We start from the raw sequence: 24,173 nt of genomic DNA on the forward strand, positions 1-24,173 counted from the left end.
AAAGAAAATTAAAGACTCTGACCCAAAAGACAAAAATTTCCTAATCTAAGCAACAAGATTCACCGTCAGTTGTTCAAACTCAAACAATCCCCGGCAACGGTGCCAAAAACTTGGTGCACGAAATTGTGATGTCAATGTTCACATTACTCTCTTACAACTTCGCACAACTAACAAGCAAGTGCACTGGGTCGTCCAAGTAATACCTTACGTGAGTAAGGGTCGATCCCACGGAGATTGTTGGCTTCAAGCAAGCTATGGTTATCTCGTAACTCTTAGTCAGGATATAATATCAATAATAATTTTTAGTTGAATTGTAAAAAGTAAAAAGGGCAGAACACAAATTATACTTGTATGCAGTAATGGAGAATATGTTGGAGTTTTGGAGATGCTTTGTCTTCTGAAATTCTGCTTTCCTCTGTCTTCATGTTCACGCACGCACGTCCTCCTATGGCAAGCTGTGTGTTGGTAGATCACTGTTGTCAATGGCTACAATCCTCCCTTTCAGTGAAAAGGGTCCAGGTGCGCTGTCACCGCATGGCTAATCATCTGCAGGTTCTCAATCGTACCGGAATAGGATTTACTATCCTTTTGCGTCTGTCACTACGCCCAGCACTCGCGAGTTTGAAGTTTGTCACAGCCATCCAATCCCCGAATCCTACTCGGAATACCACATACAAGGTTTAGACTTTCCAGATTCTCATGAATGTCGCCATCAATCTAGCTTATACCACGAAGATTCTGATTAAGGAATCTAAGAGATACTCATTCAATCAGATGTAGAACGGAGGTGATTGTCAGACACACGTTCATGGATTGAGGAAGGTGATGAGTGTCACAAATCATCACCTTCTCCATAATTAAGCGTGAATGGATATCTTAGATAGGAACGCGCATGTTTGAATGGAAAACAGAAATACTTACATTAATTCATCGAGACACAGCAGAGCTCCTCACCCCCAACAATGGAGTTTAGAGACTCATGCCGTCAAAGAGTACAAAGTTCAGATCTAAAATGTCATGAGATGCAAAATAAATCTCTAAAAGTTGTTTAAATACTAAACTAGTAACCTAGGTTTACAGAAAATGAGTAAACTATGATAGATAGTGCAGAAATCCACTTCTGAGGCCCACTTGGTGTGTGCTGGGGCTGAGACTAAAGCTTCTCACGTGCCTGGGCTGTTTTGGGCATTCAACGCCAGGCTGTAACCTGTTTCTGGCATTGAACTCCAACTTGTAACGTGTTTCTGGCGCTGGACGCCAGACTGCAACATGGAACTGGCGTTGAACGCCAGTTTACGTCGTCTATCCTTGAACAAAGTATGAACTATTATATATTTCTGGAAAGCCCTGGATGTCTACTTTCCTACGCAATTGGAAGCGTGTCAATTGGACTCTTGTAGCTCTAGAAATTCCATTCCGAGTGCAGAGAGGTCAGGATCCAACAGCATCAGCAGTCCTTTTTCAGCCTGAATCAGATTTTTGCTCAGCTCCCTCAATTTCAGCCAGAAAATACCTGAAATTACAGAAAAATACACAAACTCATAGTAAAGTCCAGAAATATGAATTTTTCCTAGAAACTAATGAAAATAAACTAAAAACTAACTAAAACATACTAAAAACTATATGAAATTAACCCCAAAAAGCGTATAAAGTATCCGCTCATCACACTAGTACAAAATCCGGCTCCTCCGTGATAACTTCCACCTCTTGACAACTTTCTTCAAGGGTCTCTCCTACCTCTATCTTTCGGGCCTCCTCTTGCTTCTTTTGAAGTATGAATTTGTGAAACCGATCTATTACGTCCCTAAGACAATCCCTTCTCTCTTGTTCCATGTCACTAGCATAATTGGGATCGTGTTGCTCTTGGATTGATGGATATGGGTATTTTTGCACGGAGGGTGGTGGTGTGGTAAAGCTTGAGGGTTGAATATTGGAGGTAGAGGGTTGGTCCACGTGGGATATAAGATTTCGGAGTTTAGAGGCGAGACCAATGAGAGTAGAGATAAGTATGGTTTGACGCTCTCTTTGCCCTTGGCAAATAACATTAAAGGTATCATTTATGGGAGCTTGGGGTGGATAGGAGGGTTCATTTGTTGAGAGAAAGGGATCATGATAGGAAGGTGGTTCATCTTGATAAGGATATGGAGATGGTGTATATTGAGGTGGTGGTTCTTAGAAATATGGCTCGTAAAGCTCTTGGTATGGTGGGTAAGGATTAGGGTCATATGGGGGTGTTTGGTAGTAAGGGGCTTGTGAGTATGGTCATTCAAAATTATGTTGAGGAGGGGGCTCATAGGTATAGTGTGACTCATAACCATTGTCCTAGTATGTCTCTTGGAATGGCTCTTGGTCATAGTATGTTGGTGGAGGTTGTTGCCAAGAGGGTTGATCAAATCTTTGTGGCTCCTCCCATCTTTGAGTCTCCCATCCTTGATGCATATTCTCATTGTAGCTTCCATTCCCTACAACATAATTTGAACTAAACTCGTAGCCAAAGGGGTGAGAATTCATGGTAACAAAAGAAAATAAAAACAAAAACTAATAAAAATTAAGCAACAAATTCCTAAAACTAACAAAAACTAACAAATAAGCAAAAAGCAAATATTTATAATAATCAATAATAAGGCACACGTTTGCAATTCCTTGGCAACGACGCCATTTTTGACGAACGAATTTTTTTTAGTAAAGAATTCACAAAATAAACTCTCGTTGCTAATATAGTTTCTAAACCAACAAAGAATCCTTTCGTACAAAAATTTGGTTGTCACTTTAGCAAACCCAATAAAAATAATAACCGAAGTATTCAAACATCGGGTCGTCTCTTAAGGAATTGCAGGGAGGTGTATTTATTATTGGTTATGGAAAAGTATCTTTTTGGGTTTTTGAATAAGGAACAAGGAAGGTAAATTGGCAAGAAGTAAATTAATAACTAGAAAATCTCTTGGAAAGGTATGAAAACTAGACGTCCTATCCTAGTTATCCTTATCAATTGTGATGAGAATTGTTCATTGCTCCCACTTAGTTAACCTCTAACTATGGAGGAAAGTCAAGTGGACTAATCAATTTGATTCCTCAAGTCCTAGTTAACTCCTAAGGAAAGACTAGCTTTAGAGGGATCCAAATCAACCAGCAACTTTCAATTAACAATCAACAAAGGAGTTTGATAACTCAAGAGTCTCTAATTACTCAACCAAATCCAAGAATATAAAAACCTAACTTAACAAATAAACATAAAATACCTCAAATTGCATTAAATATAAGAAATCAAATCTAACATGGAGTTCATAAACCAAATTGGAAAAATAAACAAATCAACAAGAGAAATAAGTAAACTAAAGTGCTAGACTAAATAAGAGTAGAAGTGAAACTAAATTAAAGGAACATTGAACCTGGAATTGGGAAGAAATAAACCTAAAACTAAGAGAAATCCTAAAACCTAGAGAGAAGAGAGAGCCTCTCTCTCTAGAAACTACATCTAAAACCTAAAATTTTGTGAATGATTGTTGTGTATTGAGTCTCTGCTTGTCCCCTGGCTTTAGTCTGCGTTTCTAGGCCGAAAAATGGGTCCAAACTCAGCCAAAAATTGCCCCCAGTATTTTCTGCGATTTCTGCAGGTAGCGCATGTCACTCGTACGCGTCAGTCATGCGTACGCGTCGATTGACAAAAATCCTGGTTACGCATACGCGTCAGTCACGCGTACGCGTCGCTTGTCTTCTGCGCTAGTCACGTGTACGCATCAGGTACGCGCACACGTCATCGTGCAAACTCCAATTCATGCGTACGCATCAGGTACGCGCACGCGTCGATCCTCGCTGGTTGTCTCCTTTATTTCTTGTGTTCCTTCCATTTTTTGCAAGCTTCCTTTCTATCCTCTAAGCCATTCCTGCCTCCATAAAGCCTGAAAACACTTAACGCACAGATCACGGCATCGATTGGTAATGAGAAAGGATTAATAATTAACAATTTTAAGGCCAAAGAAGCATGTTTTCAATCATAGCACAGAATTAGGAAGGAAAATGTAAAACATGCGAATTATATGAATAAGTGTGAGTTTAGTGGATAAAATCCACTCAATTAAGTACAAAATGTACCACGAAATAGTAGTGCATCATCCACCCTTGCATCTAGTTCTTGAAGTATCAACCTTGATGAGCCTTGATTTGCAACTCCAACCACTAAACATCCTTCTCTTACGCTTTATGCCACAAAGCTTCCTAAGTTGGCCATCCGTTTCAAGAATACCATATTCAAGTGGAATAGTAAAGCGAATAGAGATAAGGCTTACCCACTTAAATGAAGGACTAGATGGCCACCTAGGTGGAGAAGTCTCCAATGTTCTTGACAAAGTGTACTCAACTCCCGTCCAACCCTTGCGAAGGACTTCCACTATCAGAGAAGAGTCTTCATATTCAAGGAGTTCATTTGCGGATGTAGATTCATCACTAGGAGGACTTTATTCATGATCCTCATCACCAAGGGAGCTTGCTTCTTGATCTATCCTATCAAAGTCTTCATAAGGAATATGCCATGGAGGTTGTGCACTGGCCTCCTTGACATCAATTTCAATCTTCTTGGAGGAATACTCTGCAACTCTAGATTCCCATGGAGGTTTAGCATCTCCTAGGTCTTCAACCACTTCTTCCTCTTCAACTATTACGACTTCCTCCACTTGTTCCAATACAAAGCCACGTTCCTCATTGTCCACCGAAGTTTCTAGTGTCTCCTTCATGCTACGCTCTTCTAATGATTCTCCACATGTAGCCATGGGAGTGCTTTAAGTATCAAAGCGCAGAGAGGCTAAATTACCTACTACCTCGATCAAGGTAGCTACGAACTCTTGTGTTGTCCTTTGCATCTCTCTTTGCCCTTAAAGAAGAACACTTAGAGTGTCATTCATTGAAGATTGGGGTGGATATGAGTGTTCATTACTTGGGAGGAAAGGTTCATGATAAGAGGCTGGTTCATCATAATAAGGATGTGGTGGGTCAACACTCTCCATCTTTTCTACTTGTTGCACAACACACTTCAATTTCTTGTTCTCAGGTTAAGATGCTTTAGCCATGGGAGCTTCATGTACTTTCCGGATTTCCACTTGCTCTAATTGATGAAGGGTTGCTTGAAATTTTTCCAGTGTTTTCTTGAGACGATCCCTTGACTCTTGTTCTGCTTGGATAAAATGATTAGGATCATATGCCTCTTGGGTTGATGGATATGGACAAGGAGTGTATGGAGGTGGTGGTTCTTGGAAGTAATTGGGGTGGTTCTATATATGGTTCATATGGCTCATAAGGTGGTTGGTATGGTGGATAAGGGTTAGAATCATATGAGGGTGTTTGGTAGTAGGGGGCTTGTGAGTATGGTAGTTTAAAGCTATGTTGAGGAGGGGGTTCATAGGCATATGGTGGGGCTTGTTGGTAATTACAAAGGGGTCTACCATATCCATTGTCTTGGTATGCACCTTGGAATGGCTCTTACTCATAGTAAGTTGGAGGGGGTTGTTGCCAAGAGGGTTGATCGAATCCTTGTGGCTCCTCCCATCTCTGATTATTCCAACCTTGATGTATGTTCTCATTATAGCTTCCATTTCTTACAACATAATTTGAACTAAACACATAGCCAAAGGGGTGAGAATTCATAGTAACAAAAGAAAGTAAAAACGAAAAGTAATAAGAAAATAATGAGAATAAACTCCTAAAACTAGAAACAACTAACAAAGAAATGAAAAAGCAAAATTATTCACAATATTCACAATAATCAATAATAAGGCACATGTTTGCAATATCCCCAGCAACGGCGCCATTCTGATGAACGGATTTTTGCCAGTCAAGAATTCACAATAAATCCTCGTTGTTAGTATAGTTTCTAAACCAACAAAGAATCCTTTCATACAAAAATTTGTTTGTCACTAAAGCAAACCCAATAAAATCAAACCGAAGTATTTAAACCTCAGGTCGTCTCTCAAGGAATTGCAGGGAGGTGTATTTATTATTGGTTACGGAAAAGTATCTTTTTGGGTTTTTGAAAGGTTGAACAAGGAATGTAAATGATAAGAAAATAAACTAATAGTTAAGAAAGGCTCTTGGCGAGGTATGAGAACTAGAAGTCCTATCCTAGTTATCCTTATCAATTGTGATGAGAATTGTCCATTGCTCCCACTTAGTTAACCTCTAACTATGGAGGAAAGTCAAGTAGATGAATCAATTTGATTCCTCAAGTCCTAGTCAACTCCTAAGGAAAGACTAACTTTAGAGGGATCCAAATCAACTAGCAACTTTAATTTATCAATCAACAAAGGAGTTTGATAACTCAAGAGTCTCCAATTACTCAACCAAAGCCAAGAATATAAAAGTCTACCTTAAAACCCTCCCAAGAATTTTGTCAAACACTTGGAAGGTATAACATAAAAACATAGAAAACTAGCAAGGAATATTAAATCCAAACAACCAATTTCAAACATCAATAGCTCAAAAGTAATAGAAGAAGCAATAAATATGAAATACCTCAAATTGCATTAAATAGAAAATCAAATCTAACATGAGAATTCATAAACTAAAGTGGCAACATAAAGTAATCAATAAGGGAACCAAATAAACCAGGATGCTAGAACAAATAAGAGTAGAAGAGAAACTAAATTAAAGCAAAGTAGAAATTTAAAATTGAAAATAGCTAAACCTAAGAATCCTAAAACCTAGAGAGAGGAGAGATCTCTCCTCTCTCTCTAGAAAACTACATCTAAAACCTAAAATTATGTGAATCAATGTTGTATGAATGAATGAATGCTTTCCCCTACTCTGCAGCCTCTAGTCTGTGTTCTCAGGATTGGAATTAGGCCAAAAAGGAGCCCAGAAATCGCTCCCAGCGCTTTCTGCAATTTCTGCACGTGGCGCATGTCACGCGTACGCGTTGGTCACGCGTACGCGTCGCTTGGCAAAATTTTTTGTCACGCGTACGCATCAGTCACGCATACGCGTCGCTTGTCTTCTGCACTACTCACGTGTACGCGTCGCTGCCAGCTTCTCAAAACTTCATTTTCTTATGTTCTTTCCACTTTTTTATGCTTCCTTTCCATCCTCCAAGCCATTCCTGTCCTATAAAGCCTGACAACAATTAACACAGATCACGGCATCAAATGGTAATAAAGGGTAATTAAAATTGACAGTTTAAAGGCATAGGAAACATGTTTTCAACTATATCACAGAATTAGGAAGGATTTGTAAAACCATGCAAATTATATGAATAAGTGTGCAAAGAATTGATAAAAACCATTCAATTTAGCACAAGATAAACCATAAAATAGTGGTTTATCAATGAGCAAAGGGGTACGGCGACTTGCCGGATAGCCACCTTCAGCTGGTGGATCAACCGGTTGCTGCGTGTTTTTTTTTTTCGCTTCCATTTTTGCTTATGGTGCATCCTCCAGAAAAGTAGAAATCAGATAAGAAAACAAGTAAATGCAAAAGCAAGGAAGCATAAATTGTTGGAATGAGGTAATAATCACTAGAATCAAGTGAGTGACCCAATGTGTGACATTAATGAAACAAGTGTGTGAGTTCAAAGATGCATGCGGTCTAGAACACACACTAGCATAAAAAGAACTATGTCACGTTTACACAAAAAGGAACATGCACTTCACTCATCCTAATGTGCTTGAGATGCTCTAAACTCGTAGGTTAAGATAACCAAACAAGCAATAAAGAAGCATGAAAGCATTCAAGCCAAAAACATATGAATGCATATGATTAAGAAATACAACGCATTAAGGTAAATGCTCAACATCCATCAAGAAATTGTCTAATCAAAGGAAAGAATTCAAATCACATGGTGGCCAAATCATGCAATTCAAAATGATCAAGAAGCTTGAAGGTAATATCATTCACTTGGTGTTCACAAACATTAAGCATGAAAAAATTCAAAACTAAGCAATGAATTATAACCTCAACAAATAATCCAACAATGACAAATAACAACAACGATGTTAAACTAACATCGCATCAACAATCAGCAGCAAGAGATAGTAAATAAGATTAATAATCCAACATTTATAATAAAAAACAGAAAATTGAAAAAAATTAAACTAACTAAACAACTAATTATCTAAAAGGAATGGTTATAAATGGTGTTTGGAAGTGTTGGATCATGGAAAGAGAAGGGGAAGAAAAGAGAAGAAGACAGAAGAGGGAAAGAAATGGAAAGAAGAGAAGAAAAGAAGTGTGTGAAGCAAGGCTTTCCATGCGTGCGCGTGCAGCGACACGTGCGCGTGGAATGGTGAAATGGAAGCGACGCGTACGCGTGGGTCACGCGTGCACATTGATGGGTTATTTAGAGAGCGACGCATACGCGTGTGTCACGTGTACGCTTGGGTGAAGGCATAAAGTTGGCACACTTCACGCACAACTCTCAGGTTTTCGGCTGGGAGGTGAAAATTTTGAATCCATGCGTACGCGTGGGTGACGCGTGCGCGTGGATGATTGAAAAAGCTTGGGTCACGCGTGCGCATGGAGCACGCGTACGCATGGGTTGGTGTTCTGTTTATCAAAATTTTTCTATGTTCTTGCACCAAACCAAGCATTCCAAACCTCCAAACAGCTACCAAAACACCATAAAACCTTATTTAACATACTAGACTATCAACAAAACTCAAAAAATCAATAAAAACATGAAATTAAACTAATTCTACCAATATTTACAAAAGAGAAAAAGGAAAGATGTTACCATGGTGGGGTGTCTCCCACCTAGCACTTTTGTTTATTGTCTTTAAGTTGGACTTATGGGGAGCTCCTCATCAAGGTGGCTTGTTCTTGAAGCTATCCTTGAACATCCACCAATGCTTGAGTCTCCAATAAGCTCCATTCTTCAAAATTAATGCCGTCAAGCTTTGATGGAGTTCTTCCCAAACCATGACTCCCAAAATTGATTATCCTTGTGCGATCCGGGATCCCACACTTTGTTTTGACACCCGTCTTCAAGTTGATCATCATTAGTCTATCTGGGTGGTGAGTAAGATGAAGAAGTGCCAAACATCCTTCTAGACCCCTCTAATTGAGCACTAATCCAACCTTTGTATCTCATCTTTGATATGTCAACCAAAATGAGCCTTGATTTGCAACGCCAACCACGAAACATCCTTTTTTTACGCTTCATCCCACGAAGTTCCCTAAGTTGACCATCTGTTTCAAGCAAGCCATATTCGAGTGGGACAATAAAGCTAATAGAAATGAATTTCACCAACTCAAATGTAGGAGTAGATGCCAACCTAGTTAAAGAAGCTTCCAAGGATCTTAACAAAGCGTATTCAACTCCTGTCCTCCTTTTACTAAGGACCTCCATTTCTCCACAAGAGTTTTCAAATTCAATCCTTTGTTCATCAATTCCATCCAACTCTTCTCCCTTATTAAAACCATCATTGGGAGGATGAGAGAAGTCTAACTCCACTTTGCTTTCTACTTCACCGGGAGAAGGTTCTTTAAGTTCAAAGGATTCTTCACCACTAAGATTTGATGCATGATCTTCCTCCCCAAGGGAACTCAATTCTTGCTCTATCCCATCCAATTATTCATATGGAATATGCCTTGGAGGTTATGCACTTTCCTCCTCAACGTCAAATTCAATCTTCTTGGAGGGGTTTTCTATGATTCTAGATTCTCATGGAGTTTTCGCATCTCCTAAGTCTTCAACAAATTCTTCCTCTTCTTCAACAATCATAGCTTCCTCCAATTATTCTAACACAAAGCAACATTCTTCATTTTCCACCGGAGTTTCCAATCTCTTTTTCATGCTATGTGCTTCAATTGATTCTCCACATGTGGCCTTGGGAGTGCTTTGAGGGTTAAAGCATTGGGAGGCTAATCGGTTTACTACCTCATCTAAGCGGCCGTGAATCCTAACACCTACCTTTGCATTTCTTCTTGCCCTTGACGTAGCAAAGTGAGATAATCATCCATTGGGCCTTGGGGTGGATAGGAGGGTTCATCAGTTTGGAGAAAGGGTTCATAATAGAAAGATGGTTCTTCTTGATAGGGGTGTGACGGTTCAACACTCTCCAATTTTTGCACTTGTTGCACAACACACTCCACGGTTGCTCCTCCACAATCATCCTTGAACATGTTTTGCTTGTGGCATGAATCCCATGAGTCTATCTTTTGACAGATAGATGCTTGAAGCCGGTCCATTGTTTCCTTAAGGCGATCTCTTGATTCTTGTTCCAAATTTCTAGCATAAGTAAGATCATGTTGCTCTTGGATCGATGGACATGAATATTCTTCCATGGAGGGTTGTGGTGGGAAGTAAAAATTCATCTTGTGGGTGAAAATTTGCATACATTAGAGGTGGTTCATCTTGATAATAGTATGGAGGAGGGGGGTCTATGTGTGGTTCATATGGCTCATATGGTTGTTGGTATGGTGGGTAAGGATTAGGTTCATATGAAGGTGTTTGGTAAAACGGGGCTTGTGAGTATGGTTAAGGGTTTTGTTGAGGATGAGGTTCATAAGCATATGGTGGGGCTTGTTAGTAACTACAAGGAGATCTATCATAGCTGTTGGATTGATATGCATTAGGAGTGAAATTATACCTATAAGAGACCGAAGGAGGTTGTTGCCAAGAAGGTTGACCATAAGCTTGAGACTCCTCCCAACCTTGATTGTTCCATCTTTAATGCATATCCTTATTGAAGCTTTCATTCCCTACAACATAATTGTAACCAAACTCATAGCTAAAGTGATGAGAATTCATGATAGCAAGAGCAAATGAAAACAAAAGCAAATAAGAAACAAAGAAAACTAAATCCTAAAACTAGCAAAAACTAACAAAGAGACAAAAAGCAAACATATTCATAATATTCACATATATACAATAACCAATAACAAGCACATATTTGCAATTCCCCGGCAACGAAGCCATTTTGATGAATGGATTTTTCGTGGTTTAGAATTTCACAAATAAATTCTCATTGCAAGTATAGTTTATAAACCAACAAATAATACTTTCATGCAAAAAATTGTTTGTCACAAGTACAAACCTCAATAAAAATAATCGAAGTATATATTCAAACCTCGGGTCATCTCTCAAAGGAATTGCAGGGAAGTATTCTTGTTATTGGTTATGGGACAAGTATTTTGGGGTTTTGGATAAGAAACATGAAAGATAAATTGCAAGAAAGTAACTAACAACTAAGAAAGCTCTTGGCAAGGGATGAGAACTAGAAGTCCTATCCTCATTATCATCATCAATTGTAATGAGAATTGTCCATTGCTCCACTTAGTTAACCTCTAACTATGAAGAAAAGTCAAGTAGAGATAATCAATTTGAGTCCACAAGTCCTAGTCAAATCCTACGGAAAGATTAGAGTCAGTGTCATTCAAATCAATTAGTAATTTCCAATTATCAATCAACAAAAGAGTTTGATAACTCAAGAGTCTCTAATTACTCAACCAAAGCTAAGAGGAGAAGAATCTACTCTAACATCCTTCCAAGCATTTTATCAAACACTTGGAAGGCATAAAAGGAAAGCAAGATAAAATTGCAAGAAATATAAATCTACACTATTAATTGCAAGGAAATTTACAACAATAAAGCAAATCAACAATAAAGGAAATCAAACATAAATTTTATTAAAAGGAAAATAGGAGAAACAAGAGTGCATCAACAACAAAGTAACCAAATACATGGAATGAAATACAAAACTAAGAAAGCAAGAGTAGAAGAACAAGAATTTATAAAGGAAAAATGAATCAAAGCATGAATTAAACCTAGATCTAAAAAATCCTAATCTACATCTAACCTAATCCTAGAGAGAAGAGAGAGCTTCTCTCTCTAAAAACTAACTAAAGCATGGTGTAAACTAAACTATGTCTTCCCCCCCCCCCTTTGACTCCTCTTGATTTCTGCATGTAATAGGCTTAGAAATGAGTTAGATTTGGGCTTGGGAAGCACATAAATCACCCCCAGCGTTTTCACTTTAATGAGGTTACATGCGAGCATCGACGCGTACGAATGGGTCACGCGTACGCGTCGTTTGGCATTTTTTGCTATCCACACGTACGCGTCATTGATGAGGGAAAAACAAATTTCCACACAAACTCACCGGCAAGTATACCGAGTCGCATCAAGTAGTAATAACTCACAAGAGTGAGGTCGATCCCACAGGGATTGATGGATCAAGCAACTTTAGTGAATGGTCAGTTTAGTCAAGCAGACATTGATGAATTGAATGAAAATTGGAGCAACAGAAAGTAAATTGCAGAGAATTGTAAATTGCAGAATGTAAATTGCCAGAAGCTTAAAGAACAAGAAAAATAAATTGCAGTAAATGTAAAGGGAATTGGGTGCAGGGAATTTAAAAAAAGCAGTAAATCAGAACTTAAAACAATTGCAGAATAATTAAATTGCATGAAAAGTAAATTCAGATCACAACAAACTCAAATGTATAGTTGCAGAAAGTAAAATTGCAGAAAAGGAAATTGTAGCAGAGGATTGCAAAAACTGAAATTTCATAAACAACACTGAAATATAGAAAGTGCAGAAAAATAAAAGTGTATCAAAGATAGCCTTCTATTCTACTCCTACTCCTACTCCTACTGCTGCCTACCACTACTGCATCCTAATATCCGCGTCCTAATGAAATGAAACTGATGCCTTTATATAACCTTTACAAAATGAAAATGAAATTTCAAACATATTACAAATCAAATGAAATTCCTAATCTAACTATCTCTTGTGCCTTTGAGTGATGATACTGGGCTCTACTTGCTTTGAATTTTCAATTGGGTTTGGAATCAGACAAATTGAGCAGAGTTGCAGCTTCCAGGAGAGCGTAGCGTTCATTTAGAGAACGGAGCGTTCGGGCACCCACTGATGACAAGTCATCTTAGCCTAGTTTCACTAGCCTTTTTCTTTTGTTTTCAATTGATTTATGCACTTTCTTGAGCCATAAGCAAGCCAATTGGGTAGATTTCCATGTTTCCTTTGATTTAATCAACCATGGATGAATTAATGCAATTTCATGAGATTTTATGCTATAATTGTCATATAATATGAAAGAATAACAAACTCATGATTTTGAGCAAAGCTTTGATGTGTTTGGTTGATTGATGATAGGTGAAAAGAGTTTTGAAGAAGGTTGAAGAAAGAAGGAATGGCTAGGAGCAAGAGAGAACAAAAAGTTTGAGCCAAAGTTTGCCTCAAACATTAGCTCAAACTTTTAAAAGAGTTGAAAACATACCAGAGGAAAAAAGCTTGAGCCAAAGTTTGCCTCAAACTTTAGCTCAAACTTTTGGAAGAATTGAAAACACTCCAGAGGAAAAAAAGCTTGAGCAAAAGTTTGCCTCAAACTTTAGCTCAAACTTTTGGGAGAAAAGCTTGAGCCAACGTTTGCCTCAAACTTTTTGGCAAATGTTGGCATCACAAAACCAACACCCTGGAGGAGAAAAGCTTGCGCCAACGTTTGCCTTAAACTTTTTGGCAAACGTTGGCACCACACTTGCACACCCTGGAGGAGAAAAGTTTGCGCCAACGTTTGCCTCAAGCTTTTTGGCAAACGTTGGCGCCACACACATTTACAAGGGGGCCAACGTTTGAGCAAAAGTTTGACCTCAAACTTTGGCTCAAACGTTGGTAGCAGCAAGCTTAAGCCATCTGGTATAAAAAGTTTGAGAAAAAGTTTGCCTCAAACTTTTACTCAAACTTTTACTCAAACTTTTATGATTTCAACCCGGTTCACAATGGATCTTTCTCCAACTCCAAGAGCAATCAACCAAGGCCTTTATCAACCCAATTCCATCAAGAACAAAGGCCCAATTCAAGGCTTGAAGACCATTTGAAGAAAGTGTATAAATAGCTTAGGATTTAAGTTTTAGGAAAGTTTTTTTTCCTTGGGGGAGCTTTCCTTTTAGTTTTGCTGAGTAGTTTTTGGAGAGCTTTTGGTTTTGAATTATTTTGAGTTTCTGAGTTTCGGAGAGGAGAATTGAATTCTCTTCCTCTTAGTTTTCTTGTTTTCAATTTCAATTACACTTGTCTTGAGTCTTGGGTGATTAGAATTGGGGAAATTCTGTCTCAATCTCACCTTGAGATCTCTTTCTGTTTCTTTTACTGCACCATTGGAGAATTGAGATCTACATTCAAGCTTTCTTCTGTTTTGTTCTTTAATTTCTTGCAATTGAATTCTACATTTGGATCTAGGAAGGCATTGAGATCTAGACTCGGTTATCTAGTCTCTTGGGTCCTGAGATCTGGAGTTTGCATTTTAAATTCTCTGTTTAAAGCTTTTCAAGTTCATTTACATTTCCGTTTGAGATCCGGTTCAATTCAAGTCACTTTCTACTTGTCTGATTAATGCAATTTACTTTTCTTTGTTTAATTTCTGCAAATTCACTTCCCAATTCCCTTTACCATTCAAGCCATTTACATTTCTTGCACTTTAAGATTCTGCAATTTACATTTCTTGCAATCTAAGTTTCTGCAATTTACATTACTTGTTCTTTAAGATTCAGCTTATTTACTTTCTTTGCTCTTTAATTTTCTGCAATCTACCCTTCTCCCTTTTAATTTCATGCAATTTAGCTTCTGTCGAATACAAACCACTCAAATCAACTCTCGATTCGCTTGACTAAATCAACCACTAAACTAAAATTGCTCAATCCTTCAATCCCTGTGGGATCGACCTCACTCCCATGAGTTTTATTACTTGATACGACCCGGTGCACTTGCCGGTTAGTTTTGTGTGTTTGGAATTCATTTTTCGTTTTCCGAAAATACGCATCAAGTTTTTGGTGCCGTTGCCGGGGATTGAAATAGATTGACAATGATTACGTGAAGTGGAGATCTAGATCAAGCACTTTTTATTTTTTGTTTCTCTAACTTTGGACTAACCCACTAACTGTTTGAATTTTTGCTTAAGCTAACTAAAACTTCATTCTAGCAACAGATCGAAGTGTTACTGGTGGTGTTTCTTTTGTTTTGTTTGTATGTCAGGTACAGGGAGAACCACTTCTGTTTTATCTGAAACTGACCAGAGAACTCTTAGAAGGCTAAGAAGAGCTGAAAGAGGGAAAAATATTGTTGGAGAGGAAGAATCTGAGGAAGAATATCACGAGATGGAAGGAGATCCATCTAATCCTGAAGGAGCAGCCAATAACAACAATAATCCACCACAGAGAAGAGTTTTGGCTTCCTACACAAGTGCAGATCCTAGACATTGTGGGAGTAGCATTCTTACCCCAAATGTTAATGCAAATAACTTTGAACTAAAGCCACAACTCATCACCTTGGTTCAAAACAATTGTTCCTATGGAGGAGGATCACTTGAAGACCCTAACCAACACTTATCCACCTTCCTAAGGATTTGTGACACTGTCAAAACCAATGGTGTGCACCCTGACAATTACAAGCTACTGTTATTTCCATTTTCTCTCAGAGACAAGGCCACTCAATGGTTGGAATCCTTCCCAAGAGGCAGCATCAACAATTGGGATGATCTAGTAACCAAGTTCCTTGCCAAGTTTTACCCACCTCAAAGGGTTATTAGATTGAAGACTGAAGTGCAAACATTCACACAAATGGATGCTGAACCCTTGTATGAGGCATGGGAACGATACAAAGCGCTAATCAGGAAGTGTCCACCAGGAATGTTCAATGAGTGGGACAGATTACAGAATTTCTATGAGGGTTTGACACTAAAATCTCAAGAGGCTTTGGATTATTCAGCAGGAGGTTCTTTACAATTGATGAAAACAGCAGAGGAAGCCCAAAATCTCATTGATATGGTGGCCAACAACCAATATTTCTTTGCTCACCCAAGGCAACGCCAACCGTCACAGAGGAAGGGAGTGATGGAGTTGGAAGGAGTGGACTCAATTTTAGCTCAGAACAAAATGATGTAGCAGCAAATTCAACAACAATTTGAGCAGATGGCCAAGAGGATTGATAGCCTCCAAGTTGCAGCAGTTAACACAAGCCAACCATCATCCACATGGGGGCAGAATGAGGAGAACCAAGAAGAACAACAACAAGAGCAAGTGCAGTATATGCACAACCAAGGACCAAATGAAGTGTATGGTGATACATACAATCCATCCTGGAAGAACCACCCAAACCTCAGATGGGGAGATAATCACACCCAAAACCAACAACAATGGCAGAGGAATTCAAACCAAAACACTTCAAGAAACAACCAAAACCACAACCAGCAGCAAACTAACCAAAACCCCTACAGAAAACCTCAAAACAACTACCCTAACCCCAACCATTACCAATCTAATAACCAACCCACCAACCAAAATGCCTACCATCCACCATCCACATCTCACAACCCACCACAAGCATCACCTGAATCTCAAAGACTCACCAACTTGGAAACCTTGATAGACAAAATGTGGAAACACCAAGAAATGACAACCAATAACCATGAAGCCTCCATGAAGAGCCTAGAGAGGCAAATTGGGCAAATCTCCAAACAGATTTCTGTTGAGAGACCTTCAAGCTCACTGCCGAGTGACACAATCCCAAATCCTAAGGAAGAATGCAAGGCAATACAATTAAGGAGTGGGAGAACATTGATGAGCAACAATGACACTACAAAGAAGCAAGTAGAGAGCAGCAAAAGACCAATAGAAGATGAAAAGAAACAAAGGCAGATGAAGCCAAGGATCAAGTTGTGATGCCAAACAAGAGCACTGAGAAACTCAAAGAGAAGAACAACCAACCACACACACACAGTTCAAAAGAAGTGATTCAAGGACGGCAGCAAATAAGAAAGAGCATCACACCTCTACTGCCATATCCCCAGAGATTCAGCAAAGAGACTAAGGACCAACATTTTCATAAGTTCCTTGAGACGTTCAAAAAGCTTGAGATCAATATTCCCCTGGCTGAAGCACTTGAGCAAATGCCTCTGTATGCCAAGTTTTTGAAGGAGCTTATCAACAAGAAAAGAAGTTGGGATGAGAAAGAGACCATACTGCTTACTGAGGAATGCAGGGCTTTGATTCAAAAAGGGCTTCCTCTTAAGCTTAAAGACCTTGGGAGCTTTTTGCTGCCCTGCACCATTGGGGAATTAACCATCACTAAGGCAATGTGCGATCTAGGAGCAAGTATTAACTTAATTCCCTCCTCTTTGGTGAAAAAGCTGCGTATAGAGGAAGTTAAACCGGTACAGATGTCTCTAGAGCTGGTAGATAAGTCAATGGTATACCCCAGGGGTGTAATTGAAAACCTTCTAGTCAAGGTGGACAAATTCATATATCCTGCAGATTTTGTAGTTTTAGATTCAGATGAGGATGAAAGTGACTCCATCATACTTAGGAGACCGTTCTTGGCCACTGCCAGGGCTATCATAGACGTAGAGCAAGGAGAATTAACTCTCAGAATGCATGATAAGAGTGTCACTCTGAAAGTATTACCAGAAGCGCAGTTTAGTGATGAGAAGAAAGACTATACGGAACTCGACAAGGAAGAATCACAGTTAAAGGAAGAAAATAACAAGGTGATTCACAGCAACATCCCAAGGCAAAAGATTGTGCAGAATGATGAAGAAGTTGGTACGCGGAATCGTGATTACACTTTAATTATGTAAAATTCATTGCTCTTTCTTTCCCTGGTAATGGCGCCAAAAACATGATGCCAAGACCATGGTTCACAACTCCGTGTAACTGACCAGCAAGTGCACTGGGTCGTCCAAGTAATACCTTACGTGAGTAAGGGTCGAATCCCACGGAGATTGTCGGTATGAAGCAAGCTATGGTCACCTTGCAAATCTCAGTTAGGCAGATATAAATTGATAATGGTGTTTTCGAATAATAAATAATAGAATAGGGATAGAAATACTTATGTAATTCATTGGTGAGAATTTCAGATAAGCGAATGGAGATGCTTCCGTTCCTCTGAACCTCTGCTTTCCTGCTATCTTCATCCAGTCAGTCTTATTCCTTTCCATGGCTGGCTCTATGTGATACATCACCACTGTCAATGGCTACTTTCGGTCATCTCTCGGGAAAATGATCCAATGCCCTGTCACGGCACGGCTAATCGTCTGGAGGCATCACCCTTGTCAATGGCTTCATCTTATCCTCTCAGTGAATAATATGCTCACGCACCCTGTCACGGCACGGCTATTCATCTGTCGGTTCTCGATCATGCTGGAATAGGATTTACTATCCTTTTGCGTCTGTCACTAACGCCCTGCAATCGCGAGTTTGGAGCTCGTCACAGTCATTCATTCATTGAATCCTACTCGGAATACTACAGACAAGGTTTAGACCTTCTGGATTCTCTTGAATGCCGCCATCATTCTAGCTTACGCCACGAAGATTCTGGTTAAGAGATCTAAGAGATATTCATTCTAGCTTGTTGCATGTAGAACGGAAGTGTTTGTCAGGCATGTGTTCATAGGGGAGAATGGTGATGAGCGTCACACATAATCATCACCTTCATCACGTTCTTGGGTGCGAATGGATATCTTAGAAGTGAAACAAGATGAATTGAATAGAAAACAGTAGTACTTTGCATTAATCTTTGAGGAACAGCAGAGCTCCACACCTTAATCTATGTAGTGTAGAAACTCTACCGTTAAAAATACATAAGTGAAAGGTCCAGGCATGGCCGAGATGGCCAGCCCCCAAAACGTGATCACAGGATCAAAATACAATCCAGGATCCAGGATGGTCAAAAAGACGTCTAATACAATAGTGAAAGGTCCTATTTATAATAAACTAGCTACTAGGGTTTACAGAAGTAAGTAATTGATGCATAAATCCACTTTTGGGGCCCACTTGGTGTGTGCTTGGGCTGAGCTTAAGTGTTACATGTGTAGAGGTCCTTCTTGGAGTTGAACGCCAGCTTTTGTGCCAGTTTGGGCGTTCAACTTTGGTTTTGGCTCCTTTTCTGGCGCTGGACGCCAGATTTGGGTAGAAAGCTGGCGTTGAACGCCAGTTTACGTCGTCTATTCTTAACCAAAGTATGGACTATTATATATTTCTGGAAAGCCCTGGATGTCTACTTTCCAACGCAATTGGAAGCGCGCCATTTCGAGTTCTGTAGCTCCAGAAAATCCACTTTGAGTGCAGGAAGGTCAGAATCCAACAGCATCAGCAGTCCTTCTTCAACCTCTGAATCTGATTTCTGCTCAAGTCCCTCAATTTAAGCCAGAAAATACCTGAAATCACAGAAAAACACACAAACTCATAGTAAAGTCTAGAAATGTGAATTTAACATAAAAACTAATGAAAACATCCCTAAAAGTAACTAGATCCTACTAAAAACATACTAAAAACAATGTCAAAAAGCGTATAAATTATCCGCTCATCACAACACCAAACTTAAATTGTTGCTTGTCCCCAGGCAACTGAAAATCAAATAGGATAAAAAGAAGAGAATATACTATAAATTCCAAACTATCAGTGAAACAGAGCTTCAATCATATGAGCGGGACTTATAGCTTTTTGCCTCTTGAATAGTTTTGGCATCTCACTTTATCCATTGAGGTTCAGAATGATTGGCATCTATAGGAACTCAGGGTTCAGATAGTGTTATTGATTCTCCTAGTTCAGTATGATGATTCTTGAACACAGCTTTTTTATGAGTCTTGGCCGTGGCCCTAAGCACTTTGTTTTCCAGTATTACCACCGGATACATAAATGCCACAGACACATAATTGGGTGAACCTTTTCAGATTGTGACTTAGCTTTGCTAAAGTCCCCAATTAGAGGTGTCCAGGGTTCTTAAGCACACTCTTTGTTTTTGCTTTGGACCTTGACTTTAACCGCTCTGTCTCAAGTTTTCACTTGACACCTTCACGCCACAAGCACATGGTTAGGGACAGCTTGGTTTAGCCGCTTAGACCAGGACTTTATTCCTTTTAGGCCCTCCTATCCACTGATGCTCAAAGCCTTGGGATCCTTTTTATTGCCCTTGCCTTTTGGTTTTAAGGGTTATTGGCTTTTTGCTCTTGCCTCTTGGTTTTAAGAGCTTTTGGCTTTTTCTGCTTGCTTTTTCTTTTTTTTTTTTTCTATTTTTTTCGCCTATTTTTTTTTCTGCAAGCTTTGTTCTTTGCTGCTTTTTCTTGCTTCAAGAATCATTTTTATGATTTTTCAGATTATCAAATAACATGTCTCCTAGTCATCATTCTTTCAAGAGCCAACATATTTAACATTCTTAAACAACAACTTCAAAAGACATATGCACTGTTCAAGCATACATTCAGAAAACAAGAAGCATTGTCACCACATCAATATAATTAAGCTAAGTTCAAGGATAAATTCGAAACTCATGTACTTCTTGTTCTTTTGAATTAAAACATTTTTTTATTTAAGAGAGGTGATGGAGTCATAGGACATTCATAACTTTTAAGACATAGTTACTAACTACTAATGATCATGTAATGAAGACACAAACACAGATAAGCACATAACATAGAAACGAAAAACAGAAGAAACAAGAACAAGGAATGAATCCACCTTAGTGATGGTGGCGTTTCCTTTTTGAGGAACCAATGATGTCCTTGAGCTCTTCTATGTCTCTTCCTTGTCTTTGTTGCTCCTCCCTCATTGCTTTTTGATCTTCTCTAATTTCATGAAGCATGATGGAGTGCTCTTGATGTTTCACCCTTAGTTGTCCCATATTGGAACTCAATTCTCCTAGGGAGGTGTTGATTTGCTCCCAATAGTTTTGTGGAGGAAAGTGCATTTGAGGCATTTCCGGGATCTCATGGTGATGAGCTTCATACGCCTCTTGAGCTCCATGAATGGGCTCTCTTGCTTGCTCCATCTTCTTCTTAGTGATGGGCTTGTCCTCTTTAATGAGGATATCTCCCTCTATGTCAATCCCAGCCGAATTGCATAGGTGGCAGATGAGGTGAGGAAAGGCTAACCTTGCCATAGTGGAGGACTTGTCAGCCACCTTGTAGAGTTCTTGAGGTATAATCTCATGAACTTCCACCTCTTCTCCAATCATGATGCTATGGATCATGATGGCCCGGTCTATAGTAACTTCAGACCGGTTGCTAGTGAGAATGATTGAGCATTGAATGAACTCCAACCATCCTCTAGCTACAAGCTTGAGGTCCAATCTTCTTAGTTGAACCGGCTTGCCTTTGGAGTCAATCTTCCATTGAGCTCCTTCTACACATATGTCCATAAGGACTTGGTCCAACCTTTGATCAAAGTTGACTCTCCTTGTGTAGGGGCGTGCGTTCTCTTCCATGTTTGGCAAGTTGAACACCACCCTCACATTTTCCGGACTAAAATCTAAGTATTTCCCCCGAACCATTGTAACATAGTTCTTTGGATCCGGGTTCTTACTTTGATCATGGTTCTTGGTGATCCATGCATTGGCATAGAACTCTTGAACCATTAGGATGCCGACTTGTTGGATGGGATTTGTTAGAACTTCCCAACCTCTTCTTTGAATTTCATGTCGGATCTCCGGATACTCATTTCTTTTGAGTTTGAAAGGGACCTCGGGGATCACCTTCTTCTTGGCCACAACATCATAGAAGTGGTCTTGATGGGCTTTGGAGATGAACTTTTCCATCTCCCATGACTCGGAGGTTGAAGCTTTTATCTTCCCCTTCCCCTTTCTAGAGGATTCTCCGGTCTTAGGTGCCATCAATGGTAATGGAAAAACAAAAAGCTTATGCTTTTACCATACCAAACTTAGAATATTACTCGCCCTCGAGCAATAAAAGAAAGAATAAATGAAGAAGAAGAAGAAATGGAGAGGGAGAGGGAGATGTGGTTTCGGCCAAGAGGAGTGTAGAGGGATGTGTTGTGTGAATTTGATGAAGAATGGAGGTCTTTATATAGGGAAGGGAGGGGGGAAGGTTTCGGCCTTATGGGTGGGTTTGGGTGGGAAATTGGTTTTGAATTTTGAAGGTAGGTGGGGTTTATGAGGTAGGTTTATGGGGAAGAGTGGATGGATGTGAGTGGTGAAGAGGTGATGGGGAAGAGAGTTTGAGGTGATTGGTGAAGCGTTTTTGGGGAAGAGTGTTTATGTGGTTGTGTGAAAGAAAGTGGTGAGAAGAAGTGAGTGGAGGTAGGTGGGGATCCTGTGGGGTCCACAGGTCCTGAGTGGATCCTGTGGGGTCCACAGATCCTGAGGTGTTCAAGGATTTACATCCCTGCACCCATTAGGCATGTAAAAATGCCTTTGCACCCAACTTTGGGCGTTCAGCGCCAGGTTGGTGGCCATTTTGGGCGTTCAACGCCCATTTGTGTGCCATTTCTGGCGTTGAATGCCAGAACCATGCCTGTTCTGGCGTTCAGCGCCCAGAAGCTGCCCATTTTGGGCGTTCAGCGCTAGAACCATGCTCTGTTCTGGCGCTGAACGCAGACAGATGCTCCTCCAGGGTGTGATTTTTCTTCTGCTGTTTTTGATTCCATTTTTAATTTTTATATTTATTTTGTGACTCCACATGATCATGAACCTACAAAGACATATAACTAAGAAAAATATAGTTAGATAAATAAAATTGGGTTGCCTCCCAACAAGCGCTTCTTTAATGTCAATAGCTTGACAGTGGGCTCTCATGGAGCCTCACAGATGTGCAGAGCTTTGTTGAAACTCTCCAACACCAAACTTAGAGTTTGGATATGGGAGTTCAACACCAAACTTAGAGTTTGGTTGTGGCCTCCCAACACCAAACTTAGAGTTTGACTGTGGGGGCTCAGGTTGACTCTGCTTTGAGAGAAGCCTTTTCTGCTTCCTCTCCATGGTTGCAGAGGGAGATCCTTGAGTTTTAAACACAAGGGAGTTCTCATTCCATTGAAGGACTATTTCACCTCTGTCAACATCAATCACAGCTCTTGCTGTGGCCAGGAAAGGTCTTCCTAGGATGATGGATTCATCCTCTTCCTTTCCAGTATCCAGGACTATGAAATCAGCAGGGATGTAAAGGCCTTCAACCTTTACCAACACATCCTCTACTTGTCCATAAGCCTGTTTTCTTGAATTATCTGCCATCTCTAATGAGATTCTAGCAGCTTGCACCCCATAGATTCCCAGTTTCTCTATTATAGAGAGGGGCATGAGGTTTATTCCTGAACCAAGGTCACACAGAGCCTTAAAGATCATGGTGCCTATGGTACAGGGTATTATGAACTTTCCAGGATCCTGTCTCTTCTGAGGCAATGTCAGTTGATCCAGATCACCTAGTTCATTGATGAACAAGGGAAGTTCAACTTTCCAAGTATCAATACCAAATAATTTGGCATTCAGCTTCATGATTGCACCAAGGAACTTGGCAGCTTGCTCTTCAGTAACATCCTCATTCTCTTCAGAAGAGGAATACTCATCAGAGCTTATGAAGGGCATAAGGAGGTTCAATGGAATCTCTATGGTCTCTAGATGAGCCTTAGAGTCCTTTGGTTCCTCAGAGGGAAACTCCTTATTGATCACTGGACGTCCCAGGAGGTCTTCCTCCTTGGGATTCACGTCCTCTCCTTCCCTTACAGGTTCGGCCATGGTGCTTATGTCAATGGCCTTGCACTCTCCTTTTGGATTCTCTTCTGTATTGCTTGGGAGAGTACTAGGAGGGATTTCAGTGATCCTTTTACTCAGCTGGCCCACTTGTGCTTCCAAATTTCTAATGGAAGACCTTGTTTCATTCATGAAACTCACAGTGGCCTTAGAGAGATCAGAGACTAAGTTTGCTAAGCTAGATGGATTCTGCTCAAAATTCTCTGTCTGTTGCTGAGTGGATGATGGAAAAGGCTTGCTATTGCTAAACCTGTTTCTTCCACCATTATTAAAGCCTTGTTGAGGCTTTTGATCCTTCCATGAGAGATTTGGATGATTTCTCCATGATGAGTTATAGGTGTTTCCATAAGGTTCACCTAAGTAATTCACCTCTGCTATTGCAGGATTCTCAGGATCATAAGCTTCTTCTTCATAAGAAGCCTCTTGAGTACTGTTGGATGCAGCTTGCATTCCATGCAGACTCTGAGAGATCATATTGACTTGCTGAGTCAATATTTTATTCTGAGCCAATATGGCATTCAGAGTATCAACTTCAAGAACTCCCTTCTTCATAGGCGTCTTATTACTCACAGGATTCCTTTCAGAAGTGCACATGAACTGGTTATTAGCAACCATGTCGATGAGTTCTTGAGCTTCTGCAGGCGTTTTCTTTAGGTGAATGGATCCACCTGCAGAAGTGTCCAGTGACATCTTTGATAGCTCAGATAAA

This window comes from Arachis ipaensis, chromosome B1, assembly GCF_059453495.1.
Source record: "Arachis ipaensis isolate K30076 ecotype BB chromosome B1, ASM5945349v1, whole genome shotgun sequence".
Taxonomy (NCBI): Eukaryota; Viridiplantae; Streptophyta; class Magnoliopsida; order Fabales; family Fabaceae; genus Arachis; species Arachis ipaensis.